The sequence below is a fragment of the Strigops habroptila genome, chromosome 10, assembly GCF_004027225.2.
Source record: "Strigops habroptila isolate Jane chromosome 10, bStrHab1.2.pri, whole genome shotgun sequence".
NCBI classification, from domain to species: domain Eukaryota; kingdom Metazoa; phylum Chordata; class Aves; order Psittaciformes; family Psittacidae; genus Strigops; species Strigops habroptila.
This window is the reverse complement of record NC_046359.1, coordinates 41,730,884-41,753,114: the sequence shown is the minus strand read 5'-3', so window position 1 is coordinate 41,753,114 and position 22,231 is coordinate 41,730,884. Positions and strand designations below refer to the sequence as shown.

Genomic DNA, 22,231 nt, shown 5'->3' with positions numbered 1-22,231 from the left:
TCCAAAATAACAGAAAGAGAGATTAACATTCTGTGAGAAACAGAGCTTGTGGACCTGGATGAACTGCAGAGCCACAGGAAGTATCCCTGAATAAACAATTCCTATTCCTGTTTCCCATAGATTATTTGTAGCTGTTGTCATCAGAAATTCTGCACTGTTAATGCATGTGCCGATTACCGTGTTCTGCAATACTTCTTGACATGAGCCTTTATCCTTCTGACATGAGACATTATACTTCTGAGAAGAGAGAAGTTTAGAAGAACCTGGGTGCAAGCCATCTCGGGGATAAGCCATCCAAGAAAAATCAAAATACAACATAACTTTCCTTCAACTTAAAGAAACCTCTCTGAAAAAGGAAAAGAAATCCAGGTCCTAATGTCTGTATTTTACCTTCTAGGTCATATTATGCAAAGGCAGCAGATAAACACTTGTCTTGTGAAAATTTGAGTCCACTTCTTGGCACATCTACTTGGGCTTCAGACATTACAACAACAGAGATAGCAGACTGATTACAAAGAGTCAAACACATGAACTGAATCCAAACAGGCCAAAACTTGTAGGAATGTTTAGATGTAGAGCAGAACTTAAAACTTTGCACCCTTCTTTTGTAGACAACAGAATCTTTGCATGAAGAAAACCATCTTAGAGGTAGCATTTGGTTTAGGCAGTTTGGGCAGATAGAATTAGATGACGACTGAAGGGAACTTCCCTGTGCCTGGTTCTGTGCTCCTTCACAGAGCTACTAAAATGAGTTGTGTTGGATACGCAGAGCTTAGTTACCAAGCAATTAAGTGCCTGGAGGGTAACTTTACAGGTGAAACTGATAACTGGTTCCAAATAGCTGTGGCAGATGAAGAGAATCCTGGGAGGCTTCTCTTCTTGTTGGAGGCTGCAGCTACATACCCTTTGTTTTACACTGAAGTGCTGTTTTGGTAATGATCACAGATAAAAGTCCTGGTAAATCAAACCTGGTAATTACAGTGAATCCTTTAATAATTTTTATGTTTGAGCAAAGCTCCTAAAAACATCATTAAAAAGAATAAATATTGCTCCCCCAAAAGTATTCATTCTGAACTCAGAACTGTGCAGCATCATATACTTATGGCAAGAGTTAATTGAAGGGATTGCATGTTTAAATTGAGATCATATTCTTAGGTAACATGTCTGTGTCCTACGTTATGCTTGGAAGTGTCTCAAGAATACCACTGCTTTTTCCTTGTTTATTATTTAACCATGCTCTGTACTTTAAAATAGTTACGCAGTAATTTGTAAGAATGGGGCAGTAGGATTTTCAAGGCATTGGTGATGTATTTTTGTGTTACAAAAAGACAAACGTAAGAGTCTTACAGTCTTTCTAAAACATGTTCTATTCCATGTATTTCTTAAACTGAACAGGTCAGAAGTGACACCCTGCAGAGTTCTGATCTCTGACACAACAAAAATGGGAGGCACAAATGAAATGATGATGACAACTTCTCTGGATAGCTGAAAAGTTGCCAGTATTAATGTGCAAAAGACCAACCTATCAGTTTTAGTGAATCATAGAGTGGGTTTGGTTGGAAAGGACCTTAAGATCATCCAGATCCAACCCCCTGCCATGGGCAGGGACACCTCACACTAGACCATGTCACCCAAGGCTCTGTCCAACCTGGCCTTGAACACTGCCAGGGATGGGGCAGCCACAGCTTCTCTGGGCACCCTGTGCCAGCGCCTCAGCACCCTCACAGGGAAGAGCTTCTGCCTCAGATCTAACCTGAATCTCCCCTGTTTCAGTTTGAACCCATCACCCCCTGTCCTATCCCTACACAGAAAGGATTTTAAGAACACATGCTTAGTAGGGATGTTCACGTATGTATTGAGCCTCTATGATTCTACACATTAAATACTACATATGCCCCTAAATTGCTGCTGCCAAGGATAAATACTTCCTTCCCATTCCTCAGAATGGTCTTCTTTGAGTTTAGCACATCTTGGAGCTGGAAGAAAACAGGCTGCTGAAAGGTTTCTACGTGAAGCAGCAGCATATCAGTGGAATATAACAATCTGAGGCAGAGAAGGAAAGTGAGTGCAATTCTACTTGTGAGAAGCAACAGGAGATTATAAATAGCTCACTGAAGAGTACAGTTTCAGAAGAGGTGAAACTTGCTGCTGCACTCGGAGATAAGGTTGAACTTGAGAACGGAAAAGTGTGACATCCTCCTTGGATACAGTTCTGGGAACATCAGCATGAATTAAACAGTTTGTGACTGCTGGCTTCTTGCTTGACATCCTCAGTCTCATTTCCCAAAAATACTGATGCCTTTGGCTTTGATACCTTGCAGGTGCCTGGATTCACAGAAAATCACTGCTGTTCAGTACATTACTTACCAATTGTTCTCACTTTGTCTTTAAGTGATGCTCCTTCTAGTTTAAGAAAGAAGGCTGCAGTTTTGCTGCTGAAGAGGTGACGAAGGACAGAGATGAAGGTACAATTCCCAGTTTCACTACAGTGTTACAATCCTTAATGCTAGGTTTCCTGGCTGTTAAATGAGCTGATGCTTCCCTTGAATTCCCTTTATCTTTTGTCCCTGTTGAGACTTCCAGCCATTTGAAGAAGGTAATGTTGGTTGCACTTGTGGGCTGGCGGGACCCTAAGATGGCTGTAATATCAAGAATGCTACTTTCTGAAGCTCCAGCTTCAATTTTCTCACTCCAAAGGGGTATCACTTAGTGGTGCTCCATCTTTCAGCTGAAGTGAGTGTATTTTGCCCATGCTCATCCATGTCTGTCATCACTTGGAATTTGCCTGTATGTCCGCTGGTAGAAACCATGATGATCCCAAACAGCATTTCTGGCTCAGTCAGTCACTTAAAGATATTGTATAAAAGGTGTTTCACAACATTGTCAAGAGTTTTAATGATACATTCAAAATTCAGCTACTAGGCTAAGCTAGTTTATGGTAAAATAGACTAGATATTTCAAATAAGAAATGAGCCTCTAATCTCAATACAACTGTTTGTAGCCTTTGCAGACTAAGATACATTAACGTGAATTTGCCTCAGTAGCTAAAGAAACTTTTCAGCTTGAAAAAACCCAAAAATCTTAAGCAAGATTTTCTCTGAATGATTATGTTAGCAGCATCTGCTTTGCAAAGTAACATATATTTATGGGAAACTTTAATACATGGGGAAATAGTTACAAACTATTCTTGCACAATACTGTAGCTCACCTTACTGCAAGCCCTGTCAGAGACTATGTGTGTAAATTCCTCATGGTACTGTGAAAACACAAATAGAAGCTAGCCTAAGTCTTTTAAATGGATCTGGTTCATGTTACCCTTAAATAAAAAATCACTCCCATTCCACTAGGCTGTTTGATTTAACAACAACAGAAATAAATCAGAGCTTGTCCTGATACTTGCTGAAAAACCCTGTCACTGAATGTGGTTTCTTCACAGCTGGGCTCGTGCTGGCCACTTCTCTTTCTCATTGCACACACTGTTCATAGTCACTAGAATTACTGCATCAATTACTTACATTAGTACTTGAAAAATCCTACTTTTAAACATGTCCTGTTTTTAATGCAATTGAACTGAAAACAAAGAAGTACCATATGATTAAAGAGGTCTCCACAAGCCACTGGAAAGCACTTCTTGATTTACAGGCAGGGTTTGGAAAGCCAAGTGAATTCTGCAGAATGTTTATATAAAAGCATTACTCTCCATAACTTCCTCTAACTGGACTGTCCTTTCATTTGTATCTTTTTCCATCAACTCATTTAGACTGACTCATCGCACCTAAAAATAGTTTCAATTTACTTGATCTTTTTATACTCAGAATAACACCACAAAATGGATCATGCCTACATGCAGTTATCTGACAAAACCTACTCTGTTATTTCAGCTCGTTCCTTTTGGTGTCTGAAAATCACTGAACCACATATTAGGTTGGTGTAAATTTACATAACCATGAAAGTCCAGGAAGTTACGTGCAAGAATCTGACCCTGATTTATGAAGTGTAACAAAGATTATCTCTGGGCCATGGAGAATGTCTCACCTTTAGATATCCTTTTAGAAACAGAGCATGACTGCAGTGCTCTTAATGGGATCATCCCAGAGCTGTGTTGGTGTTACATCAAATAAATCCAAGCTGCTTGAATTTAATTTTTTGCATGTAATGGAGCAATTTTTCCATGTAGCAGGAACTGGCTTTACACCACTGGAGCCAAGGAGGAACTCTGTGAATAGCAAGTTCTGATCCTGTCTGGGACAAATCGCAAGAAAGAAACAAACCTCACTGTAGTTTATTATTCTAATAATAATTATTATTAATAAAAACAAAAAATAATTATCATTAATAAAAAGACCCCTGCAATGGGGTTTTTTTAGAGAGGAAGAAAAAACACCCCAAAGAAGGGAACAGAAGAACTTCAGAGGAAGAAGTGGGACTATAGCTGCACACCAGAGAGCTGGTTTGAACTTCAACAGCAAGGCTTGCCCCTTGTACACATTTTTAGCGAGCACAAAGCTCAAAAATATTCTGAAACACTTAATACAAGGGAGAAGAGCACAGCTATGATTGACCTGTTATTTATCTACTTCAGAAAACAGGTTTGTGCTTCAAGCTATAAATCATTAAGACCTCTCGCTTTCAAACGGTGCATCGCAAATTGGCTTTAAAGGCTATAAAAATCATCCTAAAATGCCTCAGTGCTGTTTCCTTTCAAGACGGTCTACTGAGAGGCAGCTGTCGAGCTGGTTGTGCTGCTATGTCAGATTTGTGCCTGAGAGTCTCTCTGGGAGTTTTGTTTTGCTTCTATCATTTAATATTCATGACAATCATCATTAACCTGCCAGCTGAGCCGTCTTAGCATCCTGCCTCCAGACAGAGTCACAAGTTTACTCCTAGCCCACACAGCTCCTGGAAGCCTACATTTCACATTACAGGCTATTTTGACCTGGAATTCTTATGTTTAAACTAACAGGATGAAGAATAATAATAATAAGAAGAAGAAATCGCAGAAGAACTGGCAGGGAAAAGATAAAGCAAGAACAAGAAGGTGTTCAGCACTAGTTAGCAACAATGTGGTTAAGCAATTAAATGAATCTGATCATTCCAGGCTGTACACCAAGGCTTTGGGAAAGCTGACAATTCACATGTGTCCATTGATAATCAAATGTGATGGGGCAAAAAGGAGGGGGTGGAAATCCTTGTTTTTAAGCTCTGTGGGCTAAATTGTGCCACCTTAAAATTACTCATAGCTCACTGCATCTCTGTCAAAATAATACATAAGCATTGGGAATAGTAAATAATTCCAGTGTCACTGAGAGGAAATATATTCATGCTGAAAGCAAATTCTGTAATTACATTATGATTTGACTGTACATATTTTTCCATGAAGAATGTCAGAATAATCAAATGCTGATTAACCTTCTCGACAATTCAATTACACAACAGCCAGAGAAACCCAAGGGATGCAAAGTTTCAGCTTCCCCAGTGAGACAGAACAGAATATACTCTAGGTCCAGGCCTGGAGCAAACTGAAAAGCTGTCAGAGAATCAAGAAAAGGAGAGAGTGACACAAGGAAGAGGGAGTGATCAGTGGGAGAAGGAGAGTAAGAGTAGAGAAGGACCCCCAAAATTAAGCAAAAGAAAGGTAATAGATGCTGACAGCCACAGCAGAATAGGAGAAAAGCAGAGCCAGCCTAACAGCAGGGCTGGTTCCTGCCTCATTATTTCAAACTAGAGTAGCGGGGAAAGAAGATACACACATTTTAAAGAGAGGACTCTTGGGGATGAAGATTTATTTTATATTGTACTTGGTGATTAGAAGAAATGTTGAATTCTATTCCTCCCTCTGTTTTTATGATGGTTTTTGTTCAACTGCAGTTGAGCAGAGGGGAAAGGGGGAGAGGCTTACTTGTTGCCTGAAGGAGAAAAGATGTTTTCCCTTGCAATCAGGAGCATCAGGGATGGATTTGTTAGGAAACAGCAGTTGAGGGAATTAGGAGCTCACTCTGAAGTCAAGACTATGACATCTCATCATCTTTCCTGCGGAGGCATGCGTTTTTCTGGAGGGAACCAGTCTCCCAGGGATGTTACCAGTAACAAAGTACTTCCAGAATTACCTTTCAAAAATCAAGATTTTGATAAAAGCTCTTACATAAAACTTTAGATAACAGACTTACAAAACTTGCCAGTGATGGATGTTTCTTCCCCACTGACAAAGAATTTAGGAGACTTGAGGAATGTGAAATACAAATATCTAACATGATGAACAGCTGTCTACGCATCAAATGAAACTGCCAAACCCAGGAACAGTAAAGAAGGACAGGGCAAGGGCTTCTTAGTTTCTGTCTGATGGGCACCCCAAATGGGGTTGCAGATACACCAAACTAAATCGCAGTTCACTTGTCCTTCCTAGGTGGAACCAGCTCAGTTGTGATGGGGAGAGCACCAGCAGCTTTCACCAGACAAACCAGCACTGCTCAGCCTTGTTTCAGCCTCCTGCTTCCTTGTGCAAAATCAACACTACTGCATTCAGACTGGTTTAAGGCTTCAGCAGCAGAAAGTCCACGAGGACTTCAAGCCTGTTCCAAAATCCTAACAGGATGACCCAATTTTCTGGCACCTCTTCCCATGCTTCACATGGCCTTTCATAAGCATGATTCCATGAGCTGCCTAAGAAGGATAACCCCCCACTCCCCAAGTACAATATCAATATAAAATGGAAGAAGAGTAAAGCACAATGTAAGTTAATTTGCCAGCAGCTGGGTTTTCCCAGACCTCTAAGGGGAGGAAAGAGCTTGTTTTCTCTAAGTATGACCATGATGAGGCTTATACACATATGAGTTTATGCAGAAAAGAATGATTTTCTATGTCTAGTAAAAGCTGCTTATCAAGACTGTTAGGTGCCGTAACACCATTCCAATTTAAATCAGGGGAAAAATGCAGCAAAAATAAACGAGAAGCAGCTCTTACTGCGTATCAAATAGCAACTCAATGCAAGAGAAAACAGATCAGTTTTCTCAGACTCCTTTCTGGAAGCCACTTTTGGAAAGATTTGATCTTTTCTTCAAATCCAGCCATAAGGGGCTTTATGATGATGTGGCACAACTGTTGCATTAGCAAAAAGAGTGTGTCCCCATTAGCCTGTTTCTGATCTTACAGTCCCAAGCTATGCTTAATATTGTTTATTTGCTGTAATTTGTTAGATCATGTTTTACCCTCAAGTCCATTTCGTGGAAGTATTGCTCTACCCACTGCTGATTCAAAACAGTGAAAGGAAGTAGGATCAGGACAGCAAAGAATGTGGTAATAAGTAACAGGCTTAGAGGGAAAGTTTAGGGAAAGTTTCAGTTCAAGAGTAGCTATTTCTGTGTAAGCAGAAATCACCTACAGGCAATTTTCCTTGTTTTTAGGAGCCTATTAACTTGGATATTTATGAAACTAGTAAGCTGTTCCTTTGGAAACAACCATAGCAAATGCTTCTTAAGGTGGCTATAAAGCACGGGCGTTTTTCCCTAGAAAGCTTCGTTAGAAGTAATGGAAAACAAAAGAAAAGAAATGTAGTTCTTGTAAATATAATGTCAAGGCAGCTAAAAGAGCAAGCAAAGTTGGCTTCACATTGCAGGCCACATTTTCCAGCAACTCCCCACTAGGAAACTTCATTAAATTTCATAGTAAATTTAATTTAGAAAGGGTGCTGTTTGCACTGTAGTTTTCTTCCCCCGATGTTTTCCTAGATGGATGCTTTCAACACAGCTTCTTTGGTTTGCTTTGTTTCTGTGCAACTTGCAGCCCTAACCCAATTCCCAACTAGTGTACATCAACAGAAACCAAGAGCTCCAACTGAGCGATGCTGATTTTCACTATTTTAGAATCCAAACCCCCCTCCTTTTCCTGGACCACAAGAACCTCCCACATCATCAGCTTTGATGTTTTCTATGGTGCTCAGAAACCTACGTATTTTACATTACTTAGCTTCAGCACCAAAAAAGGACCTCTCTAATCATGAACAGAATTACAGATCCACTTCTCTTCCATCCAATTTTCTAATTCTTGAATTGGACAGACATTTGCTTTTGACTAAAAATACACTGGAACTTGAAGAGCTCTGTACTGTGCTCATCTGTGTATGTTAGTATGCCTTTCCCTTCATGCCTCCTTTTGCAGGGTTTTAATAGATCCACACAACACAGAGTTCTGGCAACACATTATCCCTGTTTAAGGTTTAGATGGTTAAACAACATTTCTGATGTTTAAATTTCACAGTATGATGTAAGAGAGAGCAAAACTTGGGTGACCAAAAGCCTTTTAGGTCCTTTAAAAATAAGCGAAACCCCAAAGAATTGATAACAGCACGTTTCAGCATATGGTAATAGATTGGTTCATAAACCCACCCGTTACAAAGAAACAGGAGGCACGCTTCCCCTGCCTGTTTTCCTTGCTGGCTATGGAGAAAACCAGCAGGAAACAGAGTGGAATGAAACCAGTTTGTAGTCCTAGAGAGGAAAACACTTTAAAAATATAACTGTGGGCAAACAGACCATGCAGACAAACAGAGATCACTCCTCAGGCAGCAGCCACAAGACAGGCAAATAAAACCAATCGGAGCCACGTGGATGCGAACACAAAGGTGTGTTTATGATTTTAGCAAAATGGTGTAACCAAACCAGTCATAAATGTTACATGTGCAGGCAAACCCCCCCCCCCCAAACATGGAAACACTTTGTAGAATGATCCTGAATTCCCACAAGGAGGAAAAAAAGAGGGAGCGTGAATTTTCCGAGCGCAGCGCTGGTTGAAAAGAGACTTGGGTTACCGCCAAAGGAGCTGTTTCCTATTGTCTTTTTTCCTGCTACATTCAGGGAAACAGGACCTCAGCTTAATCCCACTTTGATTACAAGGAATGTACACAAAGATCTATCACTTCATAGCAACATTTGGGACAGAAATTAACTAGAGGAGCTCAGATACTGGCCAAGCATTGACACAGAAAGTTACATGACTTCTTTCATAGATCCTGAGAGATGCAGAAAATAAATCCAGCCCAATTCTGAAAGATATCGGAATAAAGAACAGACTTCTAGCATTCAGAATTTGTAATATAAGTTGGGTTTTAACTGAAAGAATTAAACAAATAGTACGTGTATAAGGAAACCTGCTAGCTCACAAAATGCAGATGAAACTTGTTCTGAAAATAGTGTGCAAAAAATTAACTAGTCACCACACTACCCTGAAACTTAAAGATCTCTATTACATCCTTCCCTAGCCCCAAATTCCTGTATTATCCTAGTTAAATCACTGAAGCCCTAAATTCTCAGCACTCACCTTCACAGGTCCTTCTGAAATCACAGCCTGAGGCTTCACTCTGTTCTTCCCTAAACTTCACATCACTGAAAGCTATGTGCTACAAAGCAGCACGAAACTCTTTGATTCTACACAAGTCAGAGATGTTGAAGTCTTAACCTCAAAAGGATTTTTTGAGCATTTTCCTCCATTCATTTACTTTTTGACACCTCAACCAAACAAGAGTTGATAATGTGCATGCAGGAAGATTTCCATTGCTTAAGCAATGCAGCTGAGCAAAACAAAGACCTCGTCCTGTCCCCCCGCCTCACACAAATAGCCAAAAGTCTCTCCTAATGTTTACTTTTCCAGAAGAGGATTTCATGGGAAGTTCTGAATGTGTCTCTCTCTCAATTCTGTTTCGGAATAACAGACTCTTCCAGAAAAGGGAAATCCTTGGCTAACTGAAGTTACTACCAACTTCAACTAACCTGAGCCAGAAATCCTGGTGCATTTCCATTGACATAGCTTTTACTTACATATTGTATCTATTGAGAAAGGCACTACTGATTTTAACTTATTTTCTCAAGTAACATTCAGTTACTGGCAGCAGGTTCATACAGTTGTGCAGAGCACAACTGAGAAGAATGGGGCTGGGAAGAAGTGCTCTTGCAATGGAGGAAAAACGCATTTCCCAACTGTTAATCTTGCTCATGTCTCGTACTTACAGTCTATCATGTTGAGAGCTGGCCTGGTGCCACATCAGTTCAGTCATCTGGACAGCTGGCTTTCCATACTGACCCATTTATCTTCCTGAGACGCAGGTTTTTCACTCTGGAAGGCCAGTCCCCATTCATCCAAGCACAAGAGAGACATCCAGCGGCCGGACCATTTAAGTGCACTGTTTGACCTACCAAGACAAACTCAACTATATTCTTACCTACTTCCTGTTCTTGCGTGCCTAAGAAACCATTTATGAGCCAACTACCACACATACAGAACCAGAGATAAAATTATTCCAGTGGCTGAAGCACCATCGTCATCTCTGCTGTGTTATTTCCCCTGCAACCTACAGACTTCCTCTCTGCGTACTCCGAGTCCCATCCACAGTTCTCCCTTTTTCTCTTAGAATCATAAGAGTCACAGAATGGTTTAGGCTGGAAAGGACCTTAAGCTCATCCAGTTCCAACCCCCTGCCACGGGCAGGGACACCTTCCACTAGAGCAGGTTGCTCCAAGCCCCTGTGTCCAACCTGGCCTTGAACACTGCCAGGGATGGGGCAGCCACAGCTTCTCTGGGCACCCTGTGCCAGCGCCTCAGCACCCTCACAGGGAAGAGCTTCTGCCTTAGATCTAACCTGAACTTCCCCTGTTTCAGTTTAAGCTTCATTATTTTGATTCTCAACTCATGTGAATTTGTATAGGTCTATTAAATTCCATGGAGCTATAATGGTTTGTGTCAACCCAGAATCTCATTCCAATTGTTTGCCATTCGCACATGTACTTTTCACATCTACTATCTTCTATTCAAATATTTTCTCTAACCTCTACTCTATTTGTACTACTTATTTTTATCTGCATAGTAAACAGACTTCCCAGTCATTACTGATAAAAAATTCCAGGGAATCAGTGGTAAATCCTGGTATTACATGATTTGATCTTCGTCTAAGAGGAGGGAGAAATAGATTATTAAGTTGTCCTGGGTTCAGCAATAGCAGTGATTTTTCTCCTTCTTAGTAGCTGGTGCAGTGCTGTGTTTTTGACTTTAGCCTGGGAACAACGCTGATAACACTGATGGTTTTAGTTGTTGCTCAGCAATGCTTACTCAGATCAAGGACTTTCTCAGTCTCATGCTCTGCCAGGGAGCAGGGGAAGCCGGGAGGAAGCAGAGACAGGACACCTGACCCAAACTAGCCAAAGGGGTATTCCATACCACAGGCATCATGCCCAGTATATAAACCGGGGGGAGTTACCCGGAAGGCCCAGATCACTGCTCGGGTCGGGCTGGGTATCGGTCGGCGGGTGGTGAGCAATTGTATCCTCTCCCCTTGTTATTCCCCTTAGCATTATTATTATTAGTGGTAGTAGTGGGTTTGTATTATACCTTAGTTACTGGGCTGCTCTTATCTCAACCCGTGGGAGTTATATTCTTTTGATTCTCCTCCCCATCCCTCCGGGAGTGAGCGGCTGCGTGGTTCCGAGTTACCGGCTGGGCTCAAACCACGCCATAAATTTACTAATATAAATCAGTAGTATCTGCAGGACTTGTTATTAAGAAAACCCCTCCATATCTTTACTGTCACATCTAAACTACTTCTTGTATTTAAAAAGACACCTTATTTGGAAGCATAAATCAGCACAAAAGGGCTTATAAACTCCAAAATCTGAAGACAGGATGAATAAATAGAAGGGAAACATAGGGATAAACTTTTGGACAAAGTATTAGCAATATGAATCCAGAAGTAATTTATTCGCAAAAATCAACTTTGTCAATGCTACATGTTAAATAATTCATTTTGTTAAAGGGATTGACCCTGATCGATAGGAAGAGTTCTGGTAAGATAGTAAGGAATGGGTTAATTCTTCCATATTTAGTGAAGAATTGAAGGCAGGCAATTGCTGACTTCACTTACCACAGTGTAGGATGAGGTGCTGGTTAAGGGCTATGAGCAAATTTCCCAGCTTCTAAAGAGAAAACTGTATGCAGCCAACAGGGTAAAACCAGATAATATGACGTGAAGTCCCAAGATTAGCAGGATATGCTACTTAACAAACTGACATACCTGGGATAAGAAGAAACTTGGTTCCTTTCTTCCTGCATACATGTATGGAAAAACCCATCACACAAACCCCTCCCTGAAAAAAAAACCCCAAACAACAAACCAAACAAAACCCCGCAGACAGACAAAAATAACCCCAAAAGAAGGTGGCTCAAATCTTGTCCTGTGCCCTCTGCTAAAATATTTCACTTTACTGTGCACTTTCTTGCAAGGTTTTTTTAACTGTGCTGCTACAAAAACCTCACCCTTCTTCCCCCCAAAAGAAGAGAAAGTAAAGAATGTGGTAGAGCTAGTTTTCATTTTGAAATCGTTTCTAAAAGAGGATGTCTCTTGGCCTTGCTGTAAGGCAGTTTTCATGTGATCTATCTGGGTACCCATGTGGCACACCCCCAATCAGCAGCACCCTCCTCCCCAAGGCAATGAGAATACCTGATTAAGGAGCTTATATTCTCCCTGCTGTACGTCAGGGCTATTCGGTTTCTATATTGTGTCCTGTGTTTGTAAGTGATCAAACATGATCCATGATCCATTTATGCAGGTGGAGGTCCTCAGCACTGACCTGTGATGTGCAGCTCCATCTCAAGCTCCATTGTCAGCTGGCAGCAAGCCTCACTCCTTGAGCAGTCTGGGGAGGGATGGCGAGTTGAACCAATGTTGTTAGTGAGCTCCAGGGCCTCGTGTGGTGGTGGAGCATACAGGTGGTGAACCAAACATGTATTAAAGTCTAAACAACACTTCAGTGTCTTAAAAACCTGTATGTCAAAAACCTATTACATACAAAGCAAGCCACCCGAGCAAACAGCGATTTAGTACAGGGCATAGAAGAACACGGTTTATCTGACAAACCACAGAACTTCCATTACTGCTATTTCCTCCACAGCAAATCCTTCACTGATGCCTTTAGAGCAATACTTTGTAGCACACTGAGCTACAGCCCGGCTAGCCTAGAGCTGCCACCCTTCAAATTACCTTTGAGCAGTGTTAAATTAACTGTCCAGTTGCCTCAGTCAAATGACCTAAGATGAGGATTTGTCCATCTGCTGAGTCCTGAACAGTGGCCTCCAAAACCAGACACAAAAACAGAGAAAACCTTTTCACCAGAACTCGTGAAAATCATTAAGTCTTACCTAATTGCTGTACCCTGGAGATCTAAAGAAAGTCAGATTACAGCTCCACTGGGGGGAAAAAGGTGGCACTGCCTGGAGGTGATACTCAGTTTCTTATGAACTTCCTTCTTTCTTTCCTTTCTTCCTTCTTTCTTCATTTATTCCTTTGGAAGAGTGCAGAAAAATGCATGTGAGTTTTATGCTGTTATAAGAGTTATTAATTATCAAGAGGGAGAGAAGGCTCAGGGGGTTCTTACAGCACCCTTGCAATACATAAAGAGGGCCTACAAGAAACCTGGAGAGGGGCTTTGGACAAGGGCCTGTAGGGACAGGACAAGGGGTGATGGGTTCAAACTGAAACAGGGGAAGTTCAGGTTAGATCTAAGGCAGAAGCTCTTCCCTGTGAGGGTGCTGAGGCGCTGGCACAGGGTGCCCAGAGAAGCTGTGGCTGCCCCATCCCTGGCAGTGTTCAAGGCCAGGTTGGACACAGGGGCTTGGAGCAACCTGCTCTAGTGTGAGGTGTCCCTGCCCGTGGCAGGGGGTTGGAACTGGATGAGCTTTAAGGTCCTCTCCAACCCAAACCACTCTGTGGTTCTATGATACCAGACAGTAACTGGAAATTATTTATTACTTTCTATTTATCTCAAAAGATTTTTATTTTTTTTCTAATTTAAAGGTTAAATCAACACCTGAGTAACACTAAGAAATGATTTAATCATTTAGGTGTGAACATGTTAACAAAACATATTCTAATATACCCATATGAAAAGTAAAGTAAACATTTAAAATCTGCGTGGCTTTTTGATTTGGGTTGTTGTTTTCCTTCCTTGGCCTCCATCTGCTCTGCAGTCTGTCACACTAGGTAAGAATTCACTGAAAAACATAGAACTTAAAAATGATGAGCACGAGTTCACCCTGATTTTATGCAAGCATATAAAAAACACCACTTCTGAGACTGGATTCTCCCAAAGAGCTTGTGTCCTACTGTAACAGGCAATGTATTACTGTTTTTTTTACACCATATATTCTTTGTACCAAGGACCTTGTTTCCATCAACAGCCCTCAAACACCATGATGAAGTATCTATTATTGTCACCCTACTCTCCATACAGAAAATGGTAGGGAAAAATCACATCTAAAGTTTCACCAAGCCTTCACAGTCGAAACGGAGTGATAACTCAAACCCTTGATGTTTTGTACTTTTCCAACAAATATTCTTCCACTCGAGATCAAGGAACAACAGTGAGGATCGTGTGAGGCAGTCAGCCAAACCTTTCCAAAGCGAGATGGTTCTTCAAGAACAGTGTTATAAAAATACTATACTAACAGAGAGAAGGAAGAGCCTGAAAGCCCAGGCGTTTGAGGTAAGACTGCAACTGGAATACTTTACCACTAGAGGACAGTGTAATGTAACCTCCTGGAATACTGCGTTTGGCAGGGGAGACTCCTGGCTTCAACCTACTTTAGAACATAGAACATAGAGGACTTTGTGCAGTAAAGCGAGGAGGAGACAAACGCCAGCACATGGCTGATGTACTGGGACATCAATAGGAGCATCAACACAGAGCCACAATAACGACAATCTTGGGAGTGAGCATGCTTGCAAGTGCCAGGCAGAGCTGAGGGGGTGTCTTTGCTTCTCTGGGCTGGGGAGTAGGGAGAAGTCGCAGAGACTCTTCACACTGTTGTGTCACACAGACCTTAAAATGCTTTCTCCTTTTCACTGGTCCTCTTACTCAGGCAAAATGGCATCAACCTTGATGGGAAAGTTGCCCAGCTGAGAACTGAGGAAAAACTGGAGAAAGGCTTCAAGCAGTTGACCTGTTAACAGACTGCACAGAGCTGAAGAGATCAATGAGGTTTTATAATGAAATTAATAAATCATGAGGGAATATGATAGAGAATCATAGAATAGTTAGGGTTGGAAAGGGCCTTAAGATTATCCAGTTCCAACCCTCTGCCATGGGCAAGGACACCTCACACTAGACCATGTCATCCAAGGCTCTGCCCAACCTGGCCTTGAACACTGCCAGGGATGGGGCATTTATTGTTCTTTATTGTTTAATACCATAATCTTCTCATTGTGCCATATGACACAACTCCGATCCCATTTAGGTTTCTGAATCACTGATTTCAACGCGCAGGCTCCTCTGGATTTCCAGCTCTGAGATGAGCCTCTTTCCTTAGGGCCCAGATGAAGTGAGCCTGGCAGTATCAAAGGAGTTTAGCAGGTATCTGTATCTACACTGCACAAAGACAGCACTGTGTACTTTGGCAATCACAGCACAGGAAGAATCATAGAATCATACAATGGGTTTGGTTGGAAAGGACCTTAAGATCATCCAGTTCCAACCCCCTGCCACGGGCAGGGACACCTCACACTAGAGCAGGTTGCTCCAAGCCCCTGTGTCCAACCTGGCCTTGAACACTGCCAGGGATGGGGCAGCCACAGCTTCTCTGGGCACCCTGTGCCAGCGCCTCGGCACCCTCACAGGGAAGAGCTTCTGCCTTAGATCTAACCTGCACTTCCCCTGTTTCAGTTTGAATCCATCACCCCTTGTTCTATTGCTACAGTCCCTGATGTAAGTAGAAAGCACTTGAAAAAGAGGAAAATCTTACTGTGTTACACCTGGAAAAAGAAAGGCAAGACACTTCTGTACCAGAACCTACAGTTATGGGAAAGTTGTGGGATACACAGGACAGGAGTGAACAGGCTCTGTGCAGCCACTGCAGTCCGGAAGGGCTGATTTACAGCACAAGGAATGGCAGATTTGAGGTGAATACCTGGAAGGGACATACATCTGTGCAGCAAGATGGGCCGTTTGCGGCATCTCCTGTGGCAGCAGTGCCGAGGGCAAGGTGAAGAAAAGGACAATGAGATGACTGCACCAAAGACCAACGGTATCATACAGAAAAGTTCAGGTTGGTTGGGGTTTTTTTACCAGTGAACAAATTTACATCCATTCCAGTCTAACACAGCCTGCTCCTCCGGGGTTTAGAAGCAATGAGATTTCTCTTCAGCGTAAAGAGGGATCTGAATGAGGGTCTGCAGGCACTCAGAGCTAGGTCTCTGTTCAGAGCAAAACGACCACATAGAACCCAGCAGTTGCCAGAAGAGTTAGTTACACCCTCCTTCCTGCTGCTCTGCAGCAAAACAAGGGGTATTTTCACAAACATCTCTTTCAGCAACAGTGCTGGCTTTAACACCTTGTTCCTTCCAGCTTATTCCCACCTTACACCACAACCTTATTTATGCCAGAACAACTGCTGGTACAGGAACAGGTTGAACTGCATTGAGGAAAATAAGCCTCTCCTCGCCCCCAAAAAAGAATCTTTTAAAACTGAATTAGTTTCCCAATCTAATTCACTGTGCAAGCTGGTCACACAAACTGTTACACTGGTGTAAGTGACTATGCAGGTAGGGGCAGGCAGCAAGCAAGAATGAACAGCGAGTGGATGGCACTACTGTGAGAAAGAAGTGTTTGTGAAACCACAGCCTCGGAGGAGCCTGATTATTAATGGCTGCTAAAGCCCATTTAACTTTGGCACCAGCTGAACTATTCAGCTCTTGACATTTTACCCTGAGCACCTAGACAAGACTCAGGTGGTCTTTCCAGTTAGAAGATGCTGGTAGAGAATTTAACTCTAAAATAGTAACTGGTTTCATTATTACCAAGTTCACAAATAAGAATTAAACTCTTGGTTTTAATAACCAGCATTCATTTACCATTCCAAGGCATTCCCCATCCTCTCATGCCTGTTACCACTTCCACCTTGCTCACTGGACTTGCCACCCCATCAGATCTTTTCCAGCTGTACAGGAATCAAACGAGGCAGCTAAATGTGCCCTCAGCAGGTAAAGCAGGAGGCTGGCCCAGGAGCTCTCGCTCAGCTTTTCTTTACCCTTGCCCATGATATGCTTCCCACTCACTCTGTGGTTTTTCTGGTTTAGTTCCCAAACTCAGCTCTTTCTCTTCTGCATACGTGCTTCCCCCCTCTCAAGGCTACTGTTAGTACCAACATTGCCCATTAATCCAAATTGTTCAAATATCCAAGAATCCTGCACTCCCCCCTGCCCCCAAATTGTGGACATGCTCAGTAAATAAAATTACATAGAATCATGGAATGATTTGGGCTGGAAAGGACCTTAAAGCTCATTCAGTTCCAACTCCCTGCCATGGGCAGGGACACCTCACACTAGACCATGTCACCCAAGACTGATTTCAGAAATCACCTCACTATTAACAATGGATATTCATACACACACACAAATGCATATCTTTAACCCAGCTGCATCTTCCCCTTAAATATAACTACATATGAAACAAACAGCTTCAATTGGTCATAGAGGAGGATTTATACAAATAATTGTAAAAAACCTCTAAGGGGAAACAGTAGTCCTGATGTTTCCCCTTGAATATTGTATCAGAGAGAAGTTCCATATCTATCAAGAGGGGATAAAACCACTTTCACCATCCTATATTGCATAAAGCCTGCATATTTGAAGGTAAGTCATTACAGACATTTTACAGAGACATTTTCTCTCTTCCCAGTTTTGTCAGTTCATATTCCAAATCAGGTTTTAAAACCTTTTTTAGCTGTAGAAAACACAGTGGTTGCTAGAATGAAGCAAGGAAATAAGGAAGTTGTAGAGTAATCCCAAAGATGTGTACTGTAAAATGTACAGAATTTGTTCAATCCCATATACATTAATCCTACACCACTGGAAGAGGAAAGGCTGAAAAATAGATTTAGTTAAATTTCTGCTTAAAAAAGCCCCCAACCTCTTCAAGCTGGCATTATAAGAACGAAGTTATGGTGCCCAAGTTATACTGAACGCTTGTGTCCAACAGTGCTTGTACTTGTTCTGCTCAGTGTTTATTTTCATTTCTGAGCACATCAGACTGGCATTCCACTTGTAGGTGTAGTAAGAGAAAATAAAACTCAAACTCCCTTTGTACAATGTACAACGTTCAAGCTTGGATGCCTTCATTAAGCCAACTAAAGGTCAGAGCAGAGGAGCTGCAATTATATTTGTCATTACAAGCAACCCGAGGCCTCAGTCCAGAAATGCATCAATGAAACTGCTTAGCTTTCAGTTGCTGAGTACTATACAGCAGCTCAGCGGTGCTTCCCTAGACAGGATCCTAAGCATGCATTGGGCTTCCAAGTAGTTTACAGTAGATTTACCAGTTTTGCTAATAGGGACTGTTTCCTTCTACTTCACTCCACACAGCAGGCATGCAATTGCTTAAGGCACGTGCAGTCCCCTTCCTGGACCACAGCTCTGCCTGTGGCTGTATTAACCAGTTTTAGTTTTGTACTATATGATTTATAAGAATCATAGAATCCCAGACTGGTTTGGGTTGGAAGGGACCTTAAGATCATCCAGTTCCAACCCCTGCCAAGGGCAGGGACACCTTCCACTAGAGCAGGTTGCTCCAAGCCCCTGTGTCCGACCTGGCCTTGAACACTGCCAGGGATGGGGCAGCCACAGCTTCTCTGGGCACCCTGTGCCAGCGCCTCACATTCCTTGTCTCAAGCAAAAGATAACACCTCTAGCAGATGGAGCTTCATGTTTGCATCAGTATTGATAACCCGGACTCTTGTTGGTTGAAGTTATAGGGAATTCTCTCATTTTAAAGTTTTGCTAGTGTTAGCAAGAAGGTGTAGTAACAACAGGCTACGCTCCTCAGCTGGCCTGAGCTGCCTTTTCAGCCCTAAAGGTTGTATTTCCACATGAGAACAGAGATGCTGTCATGCCAGCATGAGGAAAACCTGCAGTGTAACCTTACATATGGTATCAGGGGTATGAAGTGTTGCTTCCCAGAATGGTGAGCACGATTCCTTCCCACAAGCATGAAATTGTCTACTTTGGAGGGGAGAAAAAAAGGAGGAAGACAAGATTCCCTAATTACGATATAATGTTCCTCACGCTGTCAAGTGACCCACCACGCTGTGGTGAAGCATGTGAGGCTGCCTAAACCCTGCCACGTTACATGATTTGGAGGTAACAGAGCATTAGGCACCTTAGCCAAGTGACTAAGCCGATGTGGCATTTTAAAATGTGTCAGCTTTGCCCTGGACAATCTTAAAGAAAAACCAAACAAAACTAATCAGACTCTTCCATCATCCTGGTTCCAACCTTTGGTGATTATTTTACTCCAAATTTTTGTCTGTGACACGTGATTTTCCCTCTCTATTCTCCTCAAGCCCCAGCTGTAGGAGATTTCCCACCTCCAGTGCCAATGACAGGAAACTGCTGCTCTGGGTCACATCAGCTGTCACAGGCATTCTGCTTCACTGCTTCACCAAGCCCCAGCTTCGCTGTATGTATCTAAACATGAATCTGGGAAGGCAACATGTCCTTAAGCTACAACACTTTCAAACACAAAAGTCTGTGAAGGAGGCACGTTCTCCATCTCATGACCGAAGCAATGAGCATGCTCCCCACATTCTACTTTTATAAAGCAAACACCTGCTCATAGAGTTATAGAATCCCAGACTGGTTTAGGTTGGAAAGAACCTTAAGCTCATCCAGTTCCAACCCCCTGCCACGGGCAGGGACACCTTCCACTAGAGCAGGTTGCTCCAAGCCCCTGTGTCCAACCTGGCCTTGAACACTGCCAGGGATGGGGCAGCCACAGCTTCTCTGGGCACCCTGTGCCAGCGCCTCAGCACCCTCACAGGGAAGAGCTTCTGCCTTAGATCTAACCTGAACTTCCCCTGTTTCAGTCTGAACCCATCACCCCTTGTCCTGTCGCTCCAGTCCCTGATGAAGAGTCCCTCTCCAGCATCCTTGTAGCCCCCTTCAGACACTGGAAGCTGCTCTGAGGTCTCCACGCAGCTTCTCTTCTCCAGGCTGAACAGCCCCAATGTTCTCAGCCTGTCTCCATACGGGAGGTGCTCCAGCCCCTGAGCATCCTCGTGGCCTCCTCTGGACTTGTTCCAACAGCCCCATGTCCTTCTTATGCTGAGGACACCAGCACTGCACACAGTGCTGCAAGTGGGGTCTCTAGAGTGGAGGGACAGGACCATCTCATCTAAGTTACATCTCTAAGATTTGGGGGATGCGGCCTAAATTCGTATTGAGTGTGTGATTTAAATGAACTGTGTAACTTCCCATTCAAGGATTCCCTAAATCCTCATTGCAACACCGTTTCTATTTAACTAAATGGCAGCCCAATTCATGTCCTGTAAATTAGGTTCCCAGAGTAGAATGGATGGCAAAAGAGGTATGGGTAGTCCAAATACACTGAGCATACGCTGCCTGCACATAGTGAATCAGCATATGATTCACCCACTTTCATAAAACAGTTGTGACCTTTCATCTGACTACTTCCTCAAACACAATGCAGAGAAATATATATAACATATGAAAATCAGGAACCAACAAACTGGGGGGATAATAATAGCTCATCTCATGACTTCTTGCTGTTGTGCTAATCCTTACTATATGCTTTACCACAACTCCGTGTCATCTCTTGCTATCCTTTGAACAATTAACCAGATCAACCAAGGCATAGGTTGTTCTTTAGAACCATAGGATCAACCAGGCTGGAAGAGACCTTTAAGCTCATCCAGTCCAACCGTTCCCCAGCGCTGCCAAGGCCACCACTGACCCATGGCACTGAGGCCTCGGCTACACGGTGTGTGAACACTTGCAGGGACGGTGACTCCAGCCCTGCCCTGGGCAGCCTGGTCCAATGCCTGGCACTGTACCAGTAAGTAACAAGCAGCTCCCATCCCAACCAACACACCATCGCGATTGCGACAAGATGCCACAGGAGGAGGAAACACAGGAACAAGATGGGGATGGATAAGCATAAAAATAGCTTGGTGAAAAGCAGAAGTCCAAATTTCTCCTTTTCCTAAGCATTTATTTATGTCCTTTGGCATTGTGGCACAAATGCAGATGACTTAAGGCTACTGTATTCACCCTTAAAGAGAAATTTTCTTCTTTGCTGCACTTGGGACTCTCTTTCCCCATTGCTTTGACAGCAAAAGGTTAGCACAGCTCAAGCAGTTCAGATGTTCAAATGCTGATGCAAATTCTGAAAGACTGGGAATGTTTGGCAGTTACCTGGATGCTGCAACAGGCAGACACCCTACAGGTATAGATGCAATGAGGTGAAACACTCAGGTTTGCAGTAAAGCTTAATCACATTAGCAAACAGAGCTGTACCAGTCACATGCTGGGTATTTCCCAGCTGCAGACTATCTCCCAAAGCACACATCCCTCGAAACAATCCAGTCACTATGTAATCAGCAGCCATGTGACAATTTCATTTTCTCTTTCAGAACATCCACACAAGTCTGGATTCAGAAGGACTGTATGGCTCAGCCACTGTGGCTTTTTCTTAGTGCTTTTTCTGTATGTATCATGTCAAATATAACACTGCTACAAGAGTAGGATGGTATTGGCTTTTACAGAAAGTACGTCCATGATCTTCATTCAGGAAGGAAATGTGTCTTCTTGTGTACTCATGAGATCTAAAGATTTCTTTAGCAACATGATCTGGACAAATCATATCAAGGCCGCAGGTTAAATGTGTGGCATTTAACCAGGCAGCATTAGCTTGTGAGTCTCTACCACTGGAAAATAGCCGATGAAATCTGTGTAAGATGATGACCATTTTACAGAGCAGAAAATTCCCAGGAAATAGGAGAAGAAAAGCCTGCATTTAAACTTCTTTGTACATTCTAATTCCACTTGTTTATTGTTCCTCTCCTTCCTCGGTTATGAAGCAGACTGCAAGCCCATGAAAGAAGAGGCGCAGCTGAATTTTGTGAGCTCTCTTTTCCTCTCTGCTCACCATGTATCAGTATCTGTTCTCAGGCAGGAAAACGTACTGAAAGAAATCTTTACTTCCTGTAAAGTCTGTGCTAATGGGCACAGGATTGTGTAGTTAAGCAGGAATATTACTTCAATTGCACATACATGTATTAAGGAAACAGTTTTTGCTGGGAGTACCTGCTGCAGATAGGAGACCCTACAGTGGCAATCATTATATTTCAAGAAGGAAAAAGGAAGTCAGAGGGGAGAATAGGGCTAAGGGCCCTGCCCTTGGAAGGC

The 22,231-nt window shown here is 42.6% G+C and overlaps 1 protein-coding gene across 2 annotated transcripts in view; it reads right to left on the bottom strand.

The window, feature by feature from the left end:
• PACC1 (proton activated chloride channel 1) overlaps window positions 1-22,231 on the bottom strand; it is a 94,391-nt gene that overhangs the window by 35,116 nt on the left and 37,044 nt on the right. Inside the window, exon 3 of one of the 2 annotated variants that reach the window (XM_030499998.1) lies at window positions 13,177-13,319. The gene's annotated coding sequence lies outside the window, so the exon portion shown is untranslated. Of the gene's footprint in view, window positions 1-4,035; window positions 4,243-13,176; window positions 13,320-22,231 lie in introns of those variants that run through there. The other variant, XM_030499997.1, reaches the window with a different exon arrangement.